Source organism: Ochotona curzoniae, unplaced genomic scaffold (genome assembly GCF_017591425.1).
Source record: "Ochotona curzoniae isolate NIBS_2020 unplaced genomic scaffold, NIBS_Ocur_1.0 scaffold_2656, whole genome shotgun sequence".
In the NCBI taxonomy this organism is placed as follows: Eukaryota; Metazoa; Chordata; class Mammalia; order Lagomorpha; family Ochotonidae; genus Ochotona; species Ochotona curzoniae.
This window is the reverse complement of record NW_024467098.1, coordinates 390,981-409,828: the sequence shown is the minus strand read 5'-3', so window position 1 is coordinate 409,828 and position 18,848 is coordinate 390,981. Positions and strand designations below refer to the sequence as shown.

The following is an 18,848-nucleotide window of genomic DNA, read 5'->3' as shown; positions in this document are numbered from 1 at the left end:
AAGTAATAAAACCTTTCAAATAATTCACATGCAAGAGTCAGGTTAATACTTTGCCAGGGACATTAGATTCCCATATGAATGCTGGTTCAAATCCCTGCTACTCCACCCCTGATCCAGATCCCTGTACATGCATCTTGGAAGTCAGCCAAAGATGTCCCAAATTTAAAAATCCCGTACCCATGTGGGAAACACATATGAGGTCTTGTTTGTTGCCTGATTCAGTCAACTGTTGCAGCCATTTGGGGAGGGAACTAGCAGATGCAATTTCACTCTATGTTTCACCTGACGTGGATTTATTAAAATAAATGTGTTACATATATACATATAACACATATAAATGTGTTACATATATACATATAACACATATAAATGTGTTATATATATATATATATATATATATATATATATATATATATATATATATATATAAATATATATATATATTTGCCTGGGCCCACAGAAGTGTGAGAAAGTGGAGGTTAATGAATGTCGGGCTTCCTAGTAATAGGACAAACTGTTAGTCTTAGGAACAGTAAGTCTATCTGTTCTGTAGAACCCTAACAGAGTAAAGTCTTCAGCATGTCATTAATGTAGCCACTCTGTATCAGTTATTCATACTTCTTCTGCCTCAACTGCCTGATACAAAATGGAATCTTCAGCATTACATCTTTCCATCCCAGGACACTACATGTCAGGACAGATCCTGACCCATGATCTATAGTGAGCTTGGTACCTTACTCAACCATTCTAGCTCATGCTGGATTTGATTAAATTAAATGAGAACAGATTACCTGCTTATTGCCTGATCTGAAGCTGTCTCATTAAAGTTGTTTATTGGTTATGTGGAACAAAGTCCCACTAATGGCTGAGCAAGTACAAGAGTTATAAAGTAATCGCAGGTTGCATAATGGTTTTTCTCATATGAAGAAGAGGAGACATGAGTTTATTCTTTCATTTAAAATCCAACTGAAAGGTTGGCAATTTGCTAAGATTAGACTGTAGATGTAGTTCCTGATCACTTGGCCTAAGCATATTTGTTTCTTACTTTCATTTTTTCAAATTTCACTTATTTTTATTATTATCATTTTATAATACAGTTCCATTGGCCCTGGTGTTTTCCTTATCCCCTCCCCAACTCCCTCTGCTCTCACCGAGTTCTCCCATACCATTACTATAGTATAGTTTTTTATATACAGTCATATGTCCATTATTGCATGCATGGACAAAGGCAGAGAATTCAGCATGCTATTGCCAAAATATAAGAAACAGTTGCAGTAGGAGTCCAACTTTATCTTGAAGTAGAGGTGCATACTGCATTGTATCCTCACATCTGGATATGATAGTCTCCATTGCACAGTTAGCATACGTCCCTTTAAATGAAAAGCCACAATACAAAATTAACAACAGAAAGAAAAAAGTTCACAACACCATGAAGTTAAATAACATGCTACTGAATGACTAATGTGTCACTGAAAAACTGAAAAAGAAAATCAAGAACCTTCTTGAAGAAAATGATAATTCTGTATGATCTAAGACTCTTAGAAGAATTTAATCAGAAGTGTTTTGAAGAGATGGAACACACACACACACAAAATCAAAATCCATGAGATAAAAGAAAAAAAAAATCCATGAGATATAGTGTCTGCTGATCTTTGTTGGTGAAATGTGTCTCCTATAGGCCAAAAAGTAGATGGGTTTTGTTTTTGAATTCAGTGTACTAATGAATGACATTTCATTGTTGAGTTTAAGCTGTTTACATTCAGAGTTTATACAATTAGGTGGTATTTTGGTCCTGACATTTTAGCACTTTGTTGTTCATTGATTTAGTCTTCTGATGTTATTTACTGGGATGTTCTTCACATTTGCCTTTGGTTCTGGTGGGCACTATTCCTTTTCTCTGTCAAGAGAACATCTTGAAGTATCATTAGTAGGGCTGGTTGGAAAAAGCATATTGTTTTAACTTTACTGTGGAAGCATTTTATTTCATTATCAAAAGCAAAAGAAAGTTTTGCTGGGTAAGTGATACTGACTGACATTTCTTTGTTTGTTTGTTTCTAGAATCTGGAATATGTTGCTCCATTCTCTTCTTGCCTGCAGAGATTTTGTGAGAGATCTCCTGTGAGTTTAATTGGCACTCCCTTATATATCAATTGATTTTTTCCATATTCAGACTTAAGGATCTTTTTACTATGCTTGATTGAAAAGAGCTTGAAGATCATGTGTCTTGGTGAAGACTGCTTTTCATCAAGTGTGTTGGAAGTTCTGTGCCCTTCCTGGGTCTTATTTCCCAATTCTTTCTCTAGATTGGAAAAATTTTTTTCCCTTACTATTTCATTAAACAAATTTTAAAACCCAGCTTCTCTTACTGCACCTTCTGGGACTCCCATAACTATTTTTTAGATTTGGCCTTTTAAGTTTCTTTCAATTCATGAATCTCTTTCTGGCCTGATTCAGCTCTGCTTCCAGCTTTTGGTTCATTTCCCCTGTAGGAAATACCTTCTAATTTTGAGATGCTTTCTTCTGCATGCTTCATTCTATTTTGGAGCCTCTCCACTGTACTTTTAGCTTGCTTCACTGTATTCTTCATTTTGGATATATCAGCTTTCATTTGATTCATTTCAAGTGTGACATATTCCTTGAATTCCTTAAATGTTTACTTTATGTGCTTCTTGCTGTTGACAAGAACTTGAGAGAATCAAGACGGCGGAATAGGGTAAGAACGCATTTAAACAGACCGAAATATATTAGCCAGTGTGAGGTAGAGGGGACATTCCAGGAAATAGGAGAAAACAGAACAACAGCAGAGGGGTACCTGAAGACTGACAGAAAAAAAGGAAGCAGCCAAACCAATGGTGTAGTGTTGCAGTGACTGACACTCCAGCGGCATTCAGTGGATGCTGATCTGAACTCCACTGGGAATGGGAACGCCAGCAGCAAACAGGTGGGAAGTGACATTTTCTGGGAATTCAGGAGAGGACCCAGACAAAGAACTGCATATCCTGCTGGTTTGTTTGATTTGACCAGGAGCAGAGACAGAGTGGCAGGACCCAGGTGGGCAGTACAAGAACAAGGTGGGTTTCACAGCCCAATCTACTTCCTAGAGCTGAATTGGGTGTCCTTTAAATAAGGAGGCAAGGGCTATGGGATAGGACTGTGCATGCACTGAGCAGGGAGTGAACTCATTTCTGGCTGAGTGAACTACAACAACCTGGTATTCTACAGGTTTCACCCAAGACAGGTCCAGGTAGAACTCAGACCTGACATCCAGCAGATTAGGAACTTTAGTAGTGGTACATCAGGCCCCATTTATTTCAGTGTGGCAAAATATTTAAGACTGCAAGGGACAACAGTGAGCTGCCCATGTGCTGAGTTGGTGAGAAGTCATTGAGCTCATTACATTGCAGTTGTCCCACAGGAAAAATATTGGGTAGAGAACAGATGGAAGAAGTTCAAGAGTGAGGGCTAGAAAGAGGTCCTTATACTAGTCAAAAAATATGACTTGAACCTACAGGATAACAGTCAAGATGGAAAAAACACAGGTAGGCTCTAGATATTTCAGGCAAGAGGTCAAGTAATGAGCTGCTGAACAAATCCAGCCATCCTCAGGTCCAGTCTCAAAATGACCACTTCTCGGCCTTTTGGCTATGTAACATGACTACTCTCTAAAGCATTATTAGGACTGTTTCCCTAATGAAATGGCAGAGTCAATAGTTGTAGCAGAAACCATATAGCATGCAAGCTGAAATACACAGAGAAAACCTACAGACTCTGGCTTCAGACAATGTGCAAACCATATTAATGAAGAAATAAGTTTTGCAAACCAGGAAAAAAGGAGGGAACTGAGTAGAGCTCTTTTGTTCCCTCTTAACCAAAGTTATGCAGTGGTATTATTTATAAAGTCGGAAAAAAGCTAAGAGGAACTGGCTGAGAAGCAGTAAATAGAGAGCTCCTACGTGGATTTATGAAGCATTGGAGGTCTTAGACATGAAGGTACCAATTCCGAAGAGACAGGTGTGTGTGTGTGTGTGTGTGTGTGTGTGTGTGTGTGTGTGTGTGTGTGATTACACTTTGGAGCAGTAAATACAGCTGTGGAACTAACTGGTATAAAGTCCAAGTTTTGAGCCATTAAACTGGGAATTCAGGAAGAAAGTTGGTAATTCAGAAAGAAAGAAATAACACAGTACAAAATCTTGAATCGCTTCAACCTCTAGAGAATGCATAATGACAGACCCCACTTTAAGGAGCAGAACAGCACAAGAATGATGTCATACAAAGTGAGTTAGTGTTATAGCAGGAGTCAGTTCTGTCAAATGCCCTTGCGAAGTGAAATTAACGCAGAGCAACATTTGTGGGGCTCCACAACTTCAAGTCACATGAACCTGGACATGAGCACCCTCACTAAGCTAGAGAATCAAACTGGAATAAGTGAATGAAGCACGACTTCTGCTACTAGCCATGGCACACTACAGACCTTACTCCCTCTCCTAAGGAAACAACTGAGAGAAAAATACATTTCTGAAAGTACAAGTTTACACACATCGTTAATCTGGCCAAAGGGGAAAAAATAGGAAATAGAAAATTCAAGTATGAACTGAAAATGGACTCCCAGGAGGTAAAAGAGAGCCACAATGCAGTGTCCTGCTACCTGCTGGAGACCCTTTTCTCACGGTTGCACAGGATGTGGGAAAGAGAAGATAAGGACATGCCAAAAACAGGAAACTAACAAACCATATGAGGATGTGTTGTTCTGGATCTTGAAATCCCCAGAAAAACATCAAGGCAGAAGCCAGTGCTAAGGCATAAAGGTTGTTTATTCATGTTAACCTAGGTATCCCAGCCAAGGCTCCAGGAGGATCCACAGGGAGGACAAAAGGCGAGAGCGTGAGCAAGAACCCCAGCCCCTGTTCCAGTTAAACAGACCAGCGTTCTTATACATTTTAAGCTCTTAATTATACAGTCATGATTTAGTGGGCTTTTATTGGTGGGTTTGAAGCAAGCAACTTTCAAAAAGTACAAATCAATGAGCTATAGGGTGGTGAATCTTATCAAACATTAGGTACCTCCTTCATGAGGAATGGTCTGCCTACATGACATATTGAATACATATATAAAAAATATAATGGGGGGAGGGAATGAGAGGATTGGTGGAACCTCAGAACCTATGAAACGATGTCATAAAATGAAATGCAATAAAAAAAAGAATGGAGAGGTACACTTGACAAGCCTCACAAATTTTATTATGCTAAGTGAAAGAAGCCAAACACAGGTCATATATCACATGTGTACAAAAACTTCTGAACACAGAAATCCATCAAAACAAAGCAAATTGGAAGGGACAGAACTGGGGAGACTGCATGATCTTTTGAGATAATGAAAAGGACGTACAACTTTATGTGGCAGGTATACCAAACTGTACATACAGTAATGTCACTTGACTCTATAGAGTGAAATGGTTAACAGTAAGTGTTGCCATGGCAGTCCTTGTGTCAGGAGAACCACTTTGAGTCCTGGCTACTCCACCTTGAATCCAGTTCTCTGCTGGTGCAAGGAAGTAAAAAACTATCCAAGTGCTTGGATTGCTGAACCCATGCAGGAACCCACATGGAGCTCCTGGTTGCTCGCTTCAGTCTGCCCCAGCTCTGGTTACTGTGGCCATTTTGAGAGTGAATCAGTGGATGGGGCATTTAGGTCTGTGACTGCCTGCTTCTTTCCCTTTCCCCCTGACTTGGTGTCTTCCATATAGCTTATGACTTGGATAGCAACAGCTGCTGACTCAAGTCCTGAAGCGCACGTGTACCCAGAAGTTCCTTGCTCCCAGCTTCAAATTAGGGCCTGCCATTGTGGAAATTTGAGGAGTGAACCAATGGATATCAGGTATCTCTTTGTACAACTCTCCAAGTCTATAAATTTGCTGTCAAACAAAACAAACAAATAAACAAACAGGTGGCCCTGTAATATGTCCATGCATCTATGGGAATACTCTGGTACATATGAAGTGGTTAAGAACTTAGCAGAGAAAGACAAATGTGATCAGTATAGAACCCAAGTCCTTGTTTACAGGGCATGGGTGGACATCACTTTTGAATAGGAACCTCATGCTTGGATAGGATAGGTGGGGAAAAGTATGGATGTGGCATAGAGTTCTATTCTGACAGCTTCAGATGAATGCTAAGAGAAGCGTGAGGAAAGAAAAGGATATGAAATAGTCATGTTGAAGAGTGTGAAAAGGAATGTCGTGAGATGTATAAGCACGGATAAGCATATTGAAAGCACACCTGAACATTAATGAACTCATAGACAGTAAACAGCACTGGGAGAAAGGCAGATCACAGATGTTGCTCTGCCTGGAATTTGACCACTAAGATTAGAAAAATGAGCCAGAAGGGTTGGTGTCATGGTGTAGTAGACTAATCCTCTGCCTGCATCACTGGTACCTCTTATGGGTTGAGATTTAATTCCAGCTGTTTCACTTCTGATCCAGCATCCTGCCAATGTGCCTGGGAGAGCAGCAGAGGATGACCCAAGTCCTTGGGCTTCTACACCCACATGGGAGACACAAAAGAGGTTCTTGGTTTTAGATCAGCTTAACTGCAGACACTGCAGACCATGAGGGTATGAACCAGCACATGTAAGATTTCTCTGATACCTCTTTTCTTGGTGCCCCAGTCTTTCAAATAAAAATTTAAAGTAAATAAACAAAAAAGAGAGAAAGAAAAGAAGAGGCAAGACAATTGATGATGGCTATGAAGTGTGGAGCATAAAAACCATCTAACCTTGAAGGTATAGACAGATTCCACTACCTAATCAGATAACAAGATTGAATATTGCCTACTCAGCTACTCATCCAGCTCCCTAACACACCGAGGAAACAGCAGTTGATGGCTCTGGCAGTTCAGCTCATGCAACCTACACCAGCACGAGGGACCCAGCTGGAGCTCCTGGTTCCTGGCTACATCCAGCGCCAGTCACAGTGTTACGGCCACCTGGTCAGTGGATGGCCAAGGAAGATCTCTGCCAATCTCGGTCTTTTTCTCCTCCTTCTTTCTCCCACATAGTGTCTTCCTTTTTCCCCCTAATTTCCCTTCTCCTCTTGTACTTCAATTTGCCTTTTACATAAATAAATCTTTATTTTGAAAAAAGAAACACGGGAGTATTATATGGTTTTTAAAGCAGACAAATCGAAGAATAAAATTAAAATATATTGAAATGGTAAAGATTGTTTAGATTGTTTAAGCAGCACGCACAGGTTTTGGTTTTTTTTTTTTTTAAAGATTTATTTTTATTATTTTTTCATTGGAAAGGCAGATATACAGAGAGGAGAGACAGAGAGGAAGATCTTCCGTCCGATGATTCACTCCCCAAGTGAGCGCAACGGGCCGATACTATGCCGATCCGAAGCCAGGAGCCTCTTGCGGGTCTCCCACGCGGGTGCAGGGTCCCAAAGATTTCGGCCGTCCTCGACTGCTTTCCCAGGCCACAGGTAGGGAGCTGGAAGGGAAGCGGGGCTGCCGGGATTAGAACCGGTGCGCATATGGGATCCTGGGCGTGCAAGGCGAGGACCTTTAACCATTTGCGCCACGGCTCCGGGCCCGCACGCACAGGTTTTGAACATATTGATTTTTTTTAGATTTATTTATTTTTATTACAAAGTCATATACAGAGAGGAGGAGAGACAGAAAGATCTTCCACCTGATGATACACTCCCCAAGTGACTGCAACGGCCAGTACTGCACCGATCTGAAGCTGGGAGACAGGAGTTTCTTCCGGGTTTCCCATGCAGGTGCAGGGTCCCAAGGCATTGGACCATCCTCGACTGCTTTTCCAGGCAACAAACAGGGAGCTGGATGGGAAGCAGGACCACCCCAATTAGAAGTGGTGACCAAATGGGATCGCAGCGAGTTCAAGGCGAAGTCTTTAGCCACTAGGCCTCTGCGCTGGGCCCCGAACATATTGAATTTAAGAGGCTTACTACACATTCTTACAGAAATGTAAGATAGGCAGCCATAAATGAAAAATCACATGGCTTCAACTTAGAAACATAAAACCATGAACCAACAAGGACACAGTGAGAACATACAGCCAGAAGAAAAACAGAAAGCAAATGGATCAGAGACCTAAGCATAAATCCAAAAAGACATTCCTTAATTATAAACAAACTTAAGGAAAACATCCAAAAAACAAGGTTTGCAATGGAATTCTAACACTTCACGATAAAAGCATACCCCCCAAAAAAAACCCAGAAAACAAAAAACAAAACAAAACAAAACAAAACACCTCAGTCACAGAAAATGATCCATAGCAGCCACTATTCAACTTAACATGGTGGTACTTAACATAGTGGTAGAAGGTAATCAAGAACTTACATGCAGTGTTAACATATTGTCTACTCAATACTATGTCAGACATCTAATGTTTGCCTGGATTTAACCTGTAATTTATGCTTGGTTGATTGTTACTTTTTGAACCTGTCACAGATACTGTCTAAACCCAGAGGTGCGGATATTGTTCATTCAACACTATACCAACTAATCCCATAACATTGTATAGCGACGCTGTTGTATTGTTGGGGGTCTTAACTGACCGGAACTTTATTCTGTTAGCTCTACCTTCAGACCAGAGAAGGTCTCCCCAAGAGGCCACTGAACTTATCTGGAAAATAAGATGCTGGACTTTATGCTAGGAACATGCTTACAATGGAAGAATTTCAACTGAAGTTGAACTGTGGTTGTGCAGCAAGATGGAGCAATCCACTATGGGAGAAGGGGTATGGAAGGGGCGGGGGGACTCCCCAGTGCTTATAAAACTGTATCACATAATACAACGTTAATAATAATAATAACAAAAAAAGGACACAACCAGGAAAAGAGAGGGAGGGAAAAAGAAAAGAAAAAAAAAACATGAATTCGAGAAATAGTATCAGAACTGATGCATAGACACCTTCAAATCAAAGTCATCCAAGTGTCCAGAGCATGGCTAGCAAGAGCCAACGCAGTCAAATCACAACGTTCAAACAACAATTGCCTTAGCTTCTCATTAGTGCCACAGAACACCCAAAAAACGCTGATCTTGAGGCCCATGTTGTGACTCATCAGGCAGGCAAGTCTGCCACTCATAGCTCTAGTGTCCCACTTCCAAGCACTGATTTGTATTCCTGTTGCTGTTTCAGATCCAGCTCCCTGCTGAGGCACCTGGTAGGGCAGCAGAAGATTGACTAAGTACTTTAAAGAACCTCAAAAACCACGAGTCAAAATTAACATTTCCTTTTATAAAATGAGCTTCTATCTTTTCAAAGATTTATTTATTAAAAGGCAGAGCATCAGCCAGAGAGGAGTGACAGAGACCTTCAATTCACTGGGTTACATGCCAATGCATACCAACACCTGGGGCTTGGTCACACCAAAACTAGGCCTATGGAACTTCACCATGTCTCCCACATATTGGTACACATTTAGCCATCTGTGGTCTCCAAGGAGCAGAAAGGTGGATCAGAAAACACAATAACTGGGACTCTAACTGGCTCTCTGATAATGGATGCCATGTCCCAACTAGCAGCCTACCTGGCTGCACAGCAACACTCAGACCAGCCTTGGAGAAGAAGCCGGGAAAGAATACTGATTTGATGCTCAGAGTTCTCTTTGCCTTTCATGGGCAACCCTGAGCAAGAGAACTGAAAATCTAAGAAGTATTATGCTAGCTGACATCCATTAGAGGGCAGTAGAACTCTTCGTAGAAGTATGTCCTGAAAGGTCCTTGGTTATCTTTTTCAATAATTCGTTTTCATACCAGCCAATCCTTCCTACAAACCACTGAATAGCTGTGACTTTACAACTAAGAAGTAGGCAGTAATTAAATGCCATTACAACATGGAAAGCAACTTTAAGCTAGGTATTTGCAGTGTGTGTCTACTGGAACACTGCACTAACACTAACAGAAGTCAACAAATAGACAAGTCAAGTTGTGAATGCCAGGGACACTGAGAAACTGCTGCTGCCAGGCATAGCTGGCTATCCTCCATTCCTACCTCCACAGGAACTACTGAAAACACGCTCTCCCCACTGCTAAAGCAGAAGAAAGCTCCAGAACAAAGAGACTCATGCCAATGACTGCCAGGCACCAACAATCAGCAATCACTGGACACAGAGATGAAAATTGAGACATGCGCTGCAGTACAACAGGTTAACTCTTCCCTGTGACAACACCCCAGAGTGGAATGCTCAGAATCCCAGCTGCTCTGCTTCCAATCCAGCCCCCTTAATGTGCCTGGAAAAGGATCAGATGACAGCCCAAGTGCTTAGGCCTCTGCTATGCATGTGGGACCCAGATGGAGTTCCAGAATCCTGGCTTGGTTTTGGCCCATTCCTGGCCAATGTGGCAATCTGGGAAGCAAACTAAGAGATGACAGTCCTATCACTCTGCCTTACAAGTAACCAGGTAAATATATCTTAAGAAAAGAAAGGAAAATCTCACCAGAAGGAAAGAATGCACGTAATGAAAAAAGTGGGAAGATGAAAGATTACAAAACAAATTCAGTTCTCTGAATATGCCTCAGGAATTTCTGAAAGTGTCATTAAATCAGAAGACAAGCACCATCTACTGGCCTTCCCTTGGCTGTATCAGTTTGGGAACCATAGAAAATCTTCACTCCACTCACTAAGCTGTCCTTCCTCAGAATCGAATCTTAACAGTTTTTTGATTTCTTTTGAAACTGGTTTCACCTGTGAGTTCTGGGCTGTATGCAGAAAAAGTTATACATGCTCAATTAAGGCCTGGAAATTTGTCTCACACTTCACAAAGGATTAAAAGTAGCAGATCTCAATCCATGTTTTAAATCCTCTGCACCTTTCTGTTTCGGATTGTCAGGTATTAATCCCTTGGTGTAATTATAACCACATTTTTTAAAGGCAGAACCCAACTTTTTGTAACACTACAGTCATTGTCATTCCGTCTAGGGTCCAATGATTTAGTCATCACTCGGTATAAACAGAGGACTTGTTCCGGACACACTAAGCATGCCAAAACCACAGATGCTCAAGCCTTTTACAGAAACAGCCTGGTGTTTGTATAACCCACACACACCCACTTGTAGGCTTTGGACCATATGTAGACTTGTTAACAACTGAAATAAAATCCAACTTTGTTAAATAAATAGCTGCTATGCCTCACTGCTTAGGTGGCAAATGCCATCTGGGTACTCATAATTTCTTTTGCAGGCCAGACAGAATGATTACCTTAAACATAGCACTGGGCCCAGCACAGTAGCCTAATGGCTAAAGTCCTCACTTTGCACAGGCTGGGTTCCTGTTTAGGCACCAGTTTTTTGTATTGGCGCCCCTGCTATGTGTCTGGGAAAGCAATGGATGATGTCCTAAGACCTTGTGAACCTGCACTGCATGGGAGAAATGAAGGAAGCTCATGTCTGCTGGCTTTGGATTGGCTCTGCCTCAGCCATGGTAGCTGCTTGGGGAGTGAATCAACAGATGAAAGATCTTCCTCTCTGTCCCTCCTCCTCACTGTATATCTGACTTTCCAATAACATTAATAAATAAATATTTAAAAATGGCACTGTGGTAGACATACTGAATTTAGATTCTCACTAGCAATTGCCTTGACAGGACTAGACCAAATTGTTATGCTGGCCTCTTTTTAAACTATTAATTGTTATTTTTGATGATTTTTTACATAGTTGATTAGGGTGATAAGGTGATAAGGACCAAGAGCTACAGGAAGGTGGGTGAGATCACCATTTCCACATTCTCTCTTTCTTTTATTAATTTTTCCTTCCTGTTCGGCCAGGTTCTTATGGCTACCAGTTACGACATGCCCCATTTCTGGAATAAGGGCAGGAAAAAGTCCACACACGATCAGTTCAGCTGCCAGTTCTCTTTTTTTCAGCTCTTTGATCCAAAGTCAGTGGAGCCCATGGAGGTATAACACCCTGCTTTCCGTTCCTGTACAGTGTGTTTTATAACAGCAGGCTCTTACTTTCTGATCTATACTAAGTAGAAAAAAAAAAAAAAGCGTACCACCTTAATAGCTATAACAGATTTGTTTTTCTAATGATTGGTTAATTCCTCATGACAAAAAATCTTCCCAGATCTGAAGGATCTTCAGGCAAAGGACCTGCACACTCGTGGGCATGGGGGCTGTGGATAGCTCAGGCAAGGGTGTATGGGATTTGTGGGAGGGGAGAATGGGGAAGGAGAACATTTCAGGTGAGGAATGCTCTCTGGGGAATTTCCACTGACCAGAGCATTGCATTTTCAGGTACACCAGGAGGCTGTGACCACACAGTTTGAGGAGGAAAACTGGAAGACCTTTCTGGGTCACACAAATGCACATATCCACGTGGGAGACCTAGCGGGCTAACTAGTATTGACCATTGCATGCAAACGCTAGTGCTTGGCAGAAACTGAGGTGAGATGGACCATAGCATACTGGGACACAGCACCCAACAACATATACAACCCCCAAGAGCGGGGGTGAAGCCTGGTGGTGGAGCTATGTGAATTCACCTGCTGGTCCACTTCTCCTGCTGGCGAGCATGGGATCTGGAACTAGGGTCAGATCAGACCAGTAGAGATATAACCTCTGTCAACATACATGTGAACTGGGTTAGGCAGCGAGCCAAGCTGGGCTGGCCAACTGTATCCACTGGTTCAGGAATGATCCAGAGTAAGGCAGGCTGGCAATCTTTGGCACAACATAGCTGGCATGTGCTGGGACTAGAAGCCATTCCTGTTGATCTGGATTGCAGAACCACCTGGAGAGTGCAAGATCTGGGGTAGAAGGTGGGCCCAGTATGGAAACTGTGGCCAATTCTCAGATGGGTGAAGCTCCCACTGGTGAGCATGAGAAACAGTACTGAGGGTGGGCCTGGCTGGACAGGCAGTGCCACCTGCTGGCAGCAGTGTGTCCTGGGAGGCTGGAATCAGTTTTGTAGAGTTAGACTTCAATTCCCAATGATATTTATAAGAGGTGAATGGGATGTGGAAAAGACCAGACCAGTTGACCGCATGCTAGCAGGCACAGAAGCTGGAGCTGGGGTATGATCCAGTGGGAATCCCCTAACCTAGACTGCTGGAACCATGAGCAGAGTGGTACAACCTGAGGTATAACAACGGTGTGCATGTGTCAGAACTGAGCCTCCTCAGTGGCTTAGACATAGCAGTGGATGGCATACACAGATGCACATGGAAGATTTGGCAGACCATTGGAAACTCCAGAGGACATCTGATACCACAGCAGAGGAAGGAGGATAGAACAAGTTCATCATCTACTTCCATGAAGCTTGACAGTAAATTTCCTGGTGATGGAGACTCTGAGGTAAACTATGTCTCCCAACGGACCTTGGAAAGATTTCCTCATCCATGGAACTGCGAGATTAACACCATGTCAGAACTAGCGAAAGCATTTGAGCAGAACCCTCAGAACATGCTTCATATCAGGGACCCTGGGATGAAATTGAATCTCCCTTCCCGATTGCTGGGGTGGTTGGGAGGCTGGGTATGGTTTCCCCCTTTGTCTTCCCTTTTCTCCTTGATATTGGAAGAACAAAAGAAGGTGTGCAAATCTTACAACTTTCCACTAATTCTTGGCCCTTTCTTGATCAACAATGTTAAGTATCATCAAAAATAAAATTAATTTTAAAAAATGTTAGTGTTGGGAAACCTGCCTGGCAGGATGCAGTTCACATTACTTGTTTTTGTTTTTTTTTATTTTATTTTATTGTTGTTTACATTGTATTATGTGGTACAGTTTTATAGGCACTGGGGATTCCCCCCACCCCTCCCACAACCATCCCCCTCCCCCCATGGTGGATTCCTCCACCTTGTTGCATAACCACAGTTCAAGTTCAGTTGAGATTCGTTCCTTGCAAACACATACCTAGCATAAAGTCCAGCGTCTTATTATCCAGATAAGTTCAGTGGCCTCTGGGGGAGACCTTCTCTGGTCTGAAGATAGGGCTAACAGAGTAAAGATCCGGTCAGTTAAAAGACCCAACAAAACCTCAGTATCACTATACAACATTATGGAATTAATTGACATAGTATTGGGTAAACAATATGTTAAAAATAATGCAAGTTCCATTCTTCGAAACATATGGGTTGAGACAGTATCAATGACAGGTTCAAAAAATAACCAACAACCATACAAAAATTACAAGTTAAATCAAGGCAAACATGTGGTATCTAACCTTTTGGGATTCACTCATTTCCCTTAGCATTATGGTGTCCAGTTGGGCCCATTTAGCCACAAAGAACTGCATTTTTTTTTTTAATAGCTGAGTAGTATTCCATGGAGTAGATGAACCAAAGCTTTCTTATCCAATCTTCTGCTGATGGGCATTTCGGTTGCTTCCATGTTTTTGCAATTACTGATTGTGCTGCAATGAACATAGGGATGCATGTTGGTTTGTCGTAAAACAGGTGTTTTGGATATATTCCTAGGAGTGCTATTGCTGGGTCATATGGTATGCAGATTTTGAGTTGTTTGAGTGTTCTCCAGACTGATTTCCATAAAGGCTGTACCAATTTGCAGCTCCACCAGCAGTGGAGTAGGGTTCTCTATGCCCCACATCCTCGCCAGCAAGTGTCGTTGGTGTTCTTGTTTATGTGGGCCAATCTTACTGGTGTTAGGTGGTACCTCACCGATGTTTTAATTTGGATTTCCCTTATTGCCAGGGAGCTGGAACATTTTTTCATATGTTTGTTTGCCATTTGGACTTGTTCCTTTGTGAAATGTTTGCCCATTTCCCGTGCCCATTTCTTGAGTGGCTTGTTTGTTTTTGTTTTTTGGTTGTTTTGAAGTTCTTTGTATATCCTGGAAATTAGCCCCCTATCGCCTATATCATGTGCAAAGATCTTCTCCCACTCTGTGGGTTGCTTTTTTACTTTGTTGATTGTTTCCCTTGCTGTACAGAAGCTTCTTAGTTTGATGAGGTCCCATTTGTTTATTCTGTTCTCAACTGCTATTGCTTTTGGTGTCCTTCTTAGAAAGTCGGGACCTACTCCTAGGTCTTGCAGGGTATTTCCTACATTTTCTTGCAAGAGTTTGAAGGTTTCTGGATGTAGGTTTAGGTCTTTTATCCATGTAGATTGGATCTTAGTGTATGGTGATAGATGTGGGTCTATCTTTTTGTTTCTACAGGCTATCAGACAGTTGTCCCAACAACATTTACTAAAGAGGCCTTCCCACTTGCTTGGACTGTCATTGGTCTTTTTGTCAAAGATTAATTGGCTGTATCTGTGTGGGTTCCCTTTTGGTGCTTCTATTCTATTCCATTAATCTTCCTTTCTGTCACTGTGCCAGTACCAGGCTGTTTTGATAACCACTGCTCTATAGTATGTCCAGAGGTCCGGGATTGTGATTCCCCCTGCTAACTTCTTATTCTTTAGGATGGTTCTAGCTATTCGTGGTTTTTTGTGTTTCCAGATGAACTTTTGAATCATTGTATTAAGTACCGTGAAGAATGTTTTGGGCAATTTGATTGGAATTGCGTTGAAAATGTATATTGCTTATGGTAGTATAGACATTTTAATGATATTGATTTTGCCTTTCCAGGAGCATGGGATGTTATTCCATCTTTTGAGGTCTTGTTCAATTTCCTTTTTAAATAGTTTGTAGTTTTCTTCGAATAGGTCTCCTATGCTATTGGTTAGATTTACTCCCAAATACTTCATACTTCTCTCTGTTGTTTTGAATGGTATCGTGTTGGTTAGATCTTCTCCCATCTTGGTGTTATTTGCGTACACTATGGCTGTTGATTTTCGTTCATTAATTTTGTACCCTGCCACTCTGCCAAACTCTGATATAAGTTCTAGTAGTTTCTGTATTGAGTCTCCTGGTTTTTCTATGTATAGGATTATGTCATCTGCATATAGTGAAAGCTTGACTTCTTCGTTTTCTATTCATATGCCTTTGATTTCTTTTTCTTGTCTTATGGCCTCTGCAAGTACCTCTAGGACTATGTTGAATAGCAGTGGTGATACTGGGCATCCTTGTCTTGTTCCAGATCTCAGTGGGAAGGGTTGTAGGTTTTCTCCATTCAGTATGATACTGGCGTTGGATTTTTCATAAATTGCTTTGATTATGTTGTGGATTTTCCCATCTATGCCTACTTTGGCTAGAGTTTTTAGCATGAAGAGGTGTTGGATTTTGTCGAAAGCTTTTTCTGCATCTATTGAAACTATTATGTGGTTCTTCATTTGCAGTTTTTGGATGTGGTTTATAACATTTATGGATTTCCAAATGTTGAACCATCCCTGCATTCCAGGGATGAATCCTACTTGATCCGGATGAATGATCTGTCTGATGATTTTTTGAATTCTATTGGCTAGGATTTTGTTGAGAATTTTAGCATCAATGTTCATCAGAGAAATAGGTCTGTAGTTTTCCTTCTCTACGGTTCTCTGTCCGGTTTTGGGATTAAGGTGATGTTGGCTTCATAGAATGAGTTTGGAAGGGTTGTTTCCTCCTCTATTGTTTTGAAGAGCTTGTAGAGGATTGGGGTTAGTTCTGTTCGGAATGTTTTGTAGAATTCTGTAGTGAAGCCGTCTGGGCCTGGGCTTTTTTTCGTTGGGAGATCCTTGATGACTGTTTCAATCTCTGCCTCGGTTATGGGTTTATTTAATTCTTCAGTTGCCTCCGGACTGAGTTTTGGTAAGTGGTGGGAGTCCAAGAACTTTTCTATTTCTTGGTGATCCTCAAATTTGTGGGAGTACAGTTCTTTGTAGTAATTTCTAATTATTTTCTTAATGATTGCAGTGTCTGTTGTTATGTTGCCTTTTTCATCTTTAATGCTATTGATTCTCGCTTTCTCTTGGTTTTTTTTTTGGTCAATCGGGCCAGTGGTGTGTCTATTTTATTTAGTTTCTCAAAAAACCAACTTTTGATTTATTGATTTTATGTATAGTTTTTTGGCTTCTATTTGGTTTATCTCCTCCCTTGTTTTGATGATTTCTTGTTTCCTATTGTGTGTGGGACTCTTCTGCTGCTGTTTTTCCAGATCCTGGAGGTGTGTGGTTAGTTTCTGTATTTGGCGTCTTTCTTGGCCCTTGACATGTGCTCCGATTGTGATGAATCTACCTCGTAGCACTGCTTTGGCGGTGTCCCACAAGTTTTGGAATGTTGTATCAGAGTTTTCATTGGTTTCCATAAATTTTTTGATCTCATCTTTAATTTCCTCTCTGACCCATTGTTCGTTTAATAGCATATTGTTCAATTTCCAAGAGTGCCTATACTTCCTGGGGAGTTTTGAGTTGTTGATTTCCAGTTTCATCCCATGGTGGTCTGAGGGTACATGGTATGATACTAATGTTTTGGAAGTTGTTTAGATTCGCTTTATGTCCTATCATGTGGTTGATTCTGGAGAAGGTGCCATGCACCGCTGAGAAGAATGTATAGTCTGTGGCCTTAGGATAAAAATTTCTATAGATGTCTACTAAGTCCAGTTGTTCTATTGTTTGTGTGAGCTCTGTTGTTTCTTTGTTGAGTTTTTGTTTTGTAGACTGGTCCATTGATGTTAAAGGCGTGTTGAGATCGCCTACAAGAATTGTGCGGGTATCTATGTCTTCCCTTAAGTCTGTAAGTAATTGCTTCACGTAACTAGGTGCATTAAGTTTCGGTGCATAAACATTAATGATGGTGATTGCTTTTTGATGGATCATTCTTTTCACCAGTATAAAATGGCCTTCCCTGTCTCTTTTGATGTTAGTTAGATTGAGATCTATCTCCTCTGAAATTAGGATAGCTACCCCAACTTTTTTTTCTCGTCTATTGGCATGAAAAATCTTTTTCCATCCCTTCACTTTCAGTTTCTTTGCATCCTTTCTGGTTAGATGTGTTTCTTGTAGGCAACAGATAGTGGGGTCTTGTTTGATAATCCATTCTATTAATCTCTGTCGTTTGATTGGTGAATTTAGACCATTTGTGTTGCGAGTTAAAATTGAGAGGTTGCGATTTTGCCCTGCCATGCGATTGTGTTTTGTGTGTGTTGTTGTCTGTGTAATTGCCTTGTGTGTACGGGCTTTAGTTTGGAGACCTTCTTATTTGCCATCTTTGTTTGTGGTTTGCCTCCTTTTTGTCCGGGACTAGCGCATTTCTAAGGAGACTTTGCAGAGCTGGTTTTGTGTAGACATATTCTTCTAGTTTTTCTTTGCTATGGAAGTATCTGATTTCGTTCTCATATACAAATGAGATCTTTGCTGGGTAGATTATTCTTGGTTGACAGTTGTTTTGTTTCAGGACTTGGAAGATCTTTGTCCATTCTCTCCTTGCTTGTAGGGTCTCTTCGGAGAAGTCAGCAGTGATTCTGATGGGTTTTCCCCTGTATGTGATCTTTTCTCTACTTCGTACTTGTCTCAGGATTCCTTCTTTGTCTTCATTGGAGTAGAACTTGAGCACCGTGTGTCTGGGTGTAGATCTCTTTGGATCATGTCTGTTGGGAGTTCTCTGTCCATCCTGTATGCGGGGTGGTTTCGTGTTCCAAGTGTTTTGGAAGTTTTCCTGTATAATTTCATCAAGCACTGCTTGCATTCCTGATTCTCTTTCAAAAATATGTAACGCTTCACGAATTTGCGTGTCATCCTTGCGCAGGGGCCATGCTAATCTCTGTATTGTTCCAATTTTAGTATGTGCTGCTGAAGCGAGACAAAATTGAGTGTCCCTTCCCATTGCTGGGGCAGTTGCGAGACTGGATATGGCTTCCCCCTTTGTCTTCACTTTCCCCCCTGATATTGTAAGAACAAAAAGAAGGTGTGAAAATAATGATCTTACAACTTTCCCCTAATTCTTGGCCCTTTCTTGATCAACAATGTTAAGTATCATCAAAAATAAAATTAAGTTTAAAA

General features: G+C 41.2%; 1 pseudogene; it reads right to left on the bottom strand.

Annotated features, from left to right (window-relative positions):
- Positions 1–18,549: 18,549 nt before the first annotated feature.
- LOC121171459 lies at positions 18,550–18,645 on the bottom strand (annotated as a pseudogene).
- Positions 18,646–18,848: the final 203 nt, after the last annotated feature.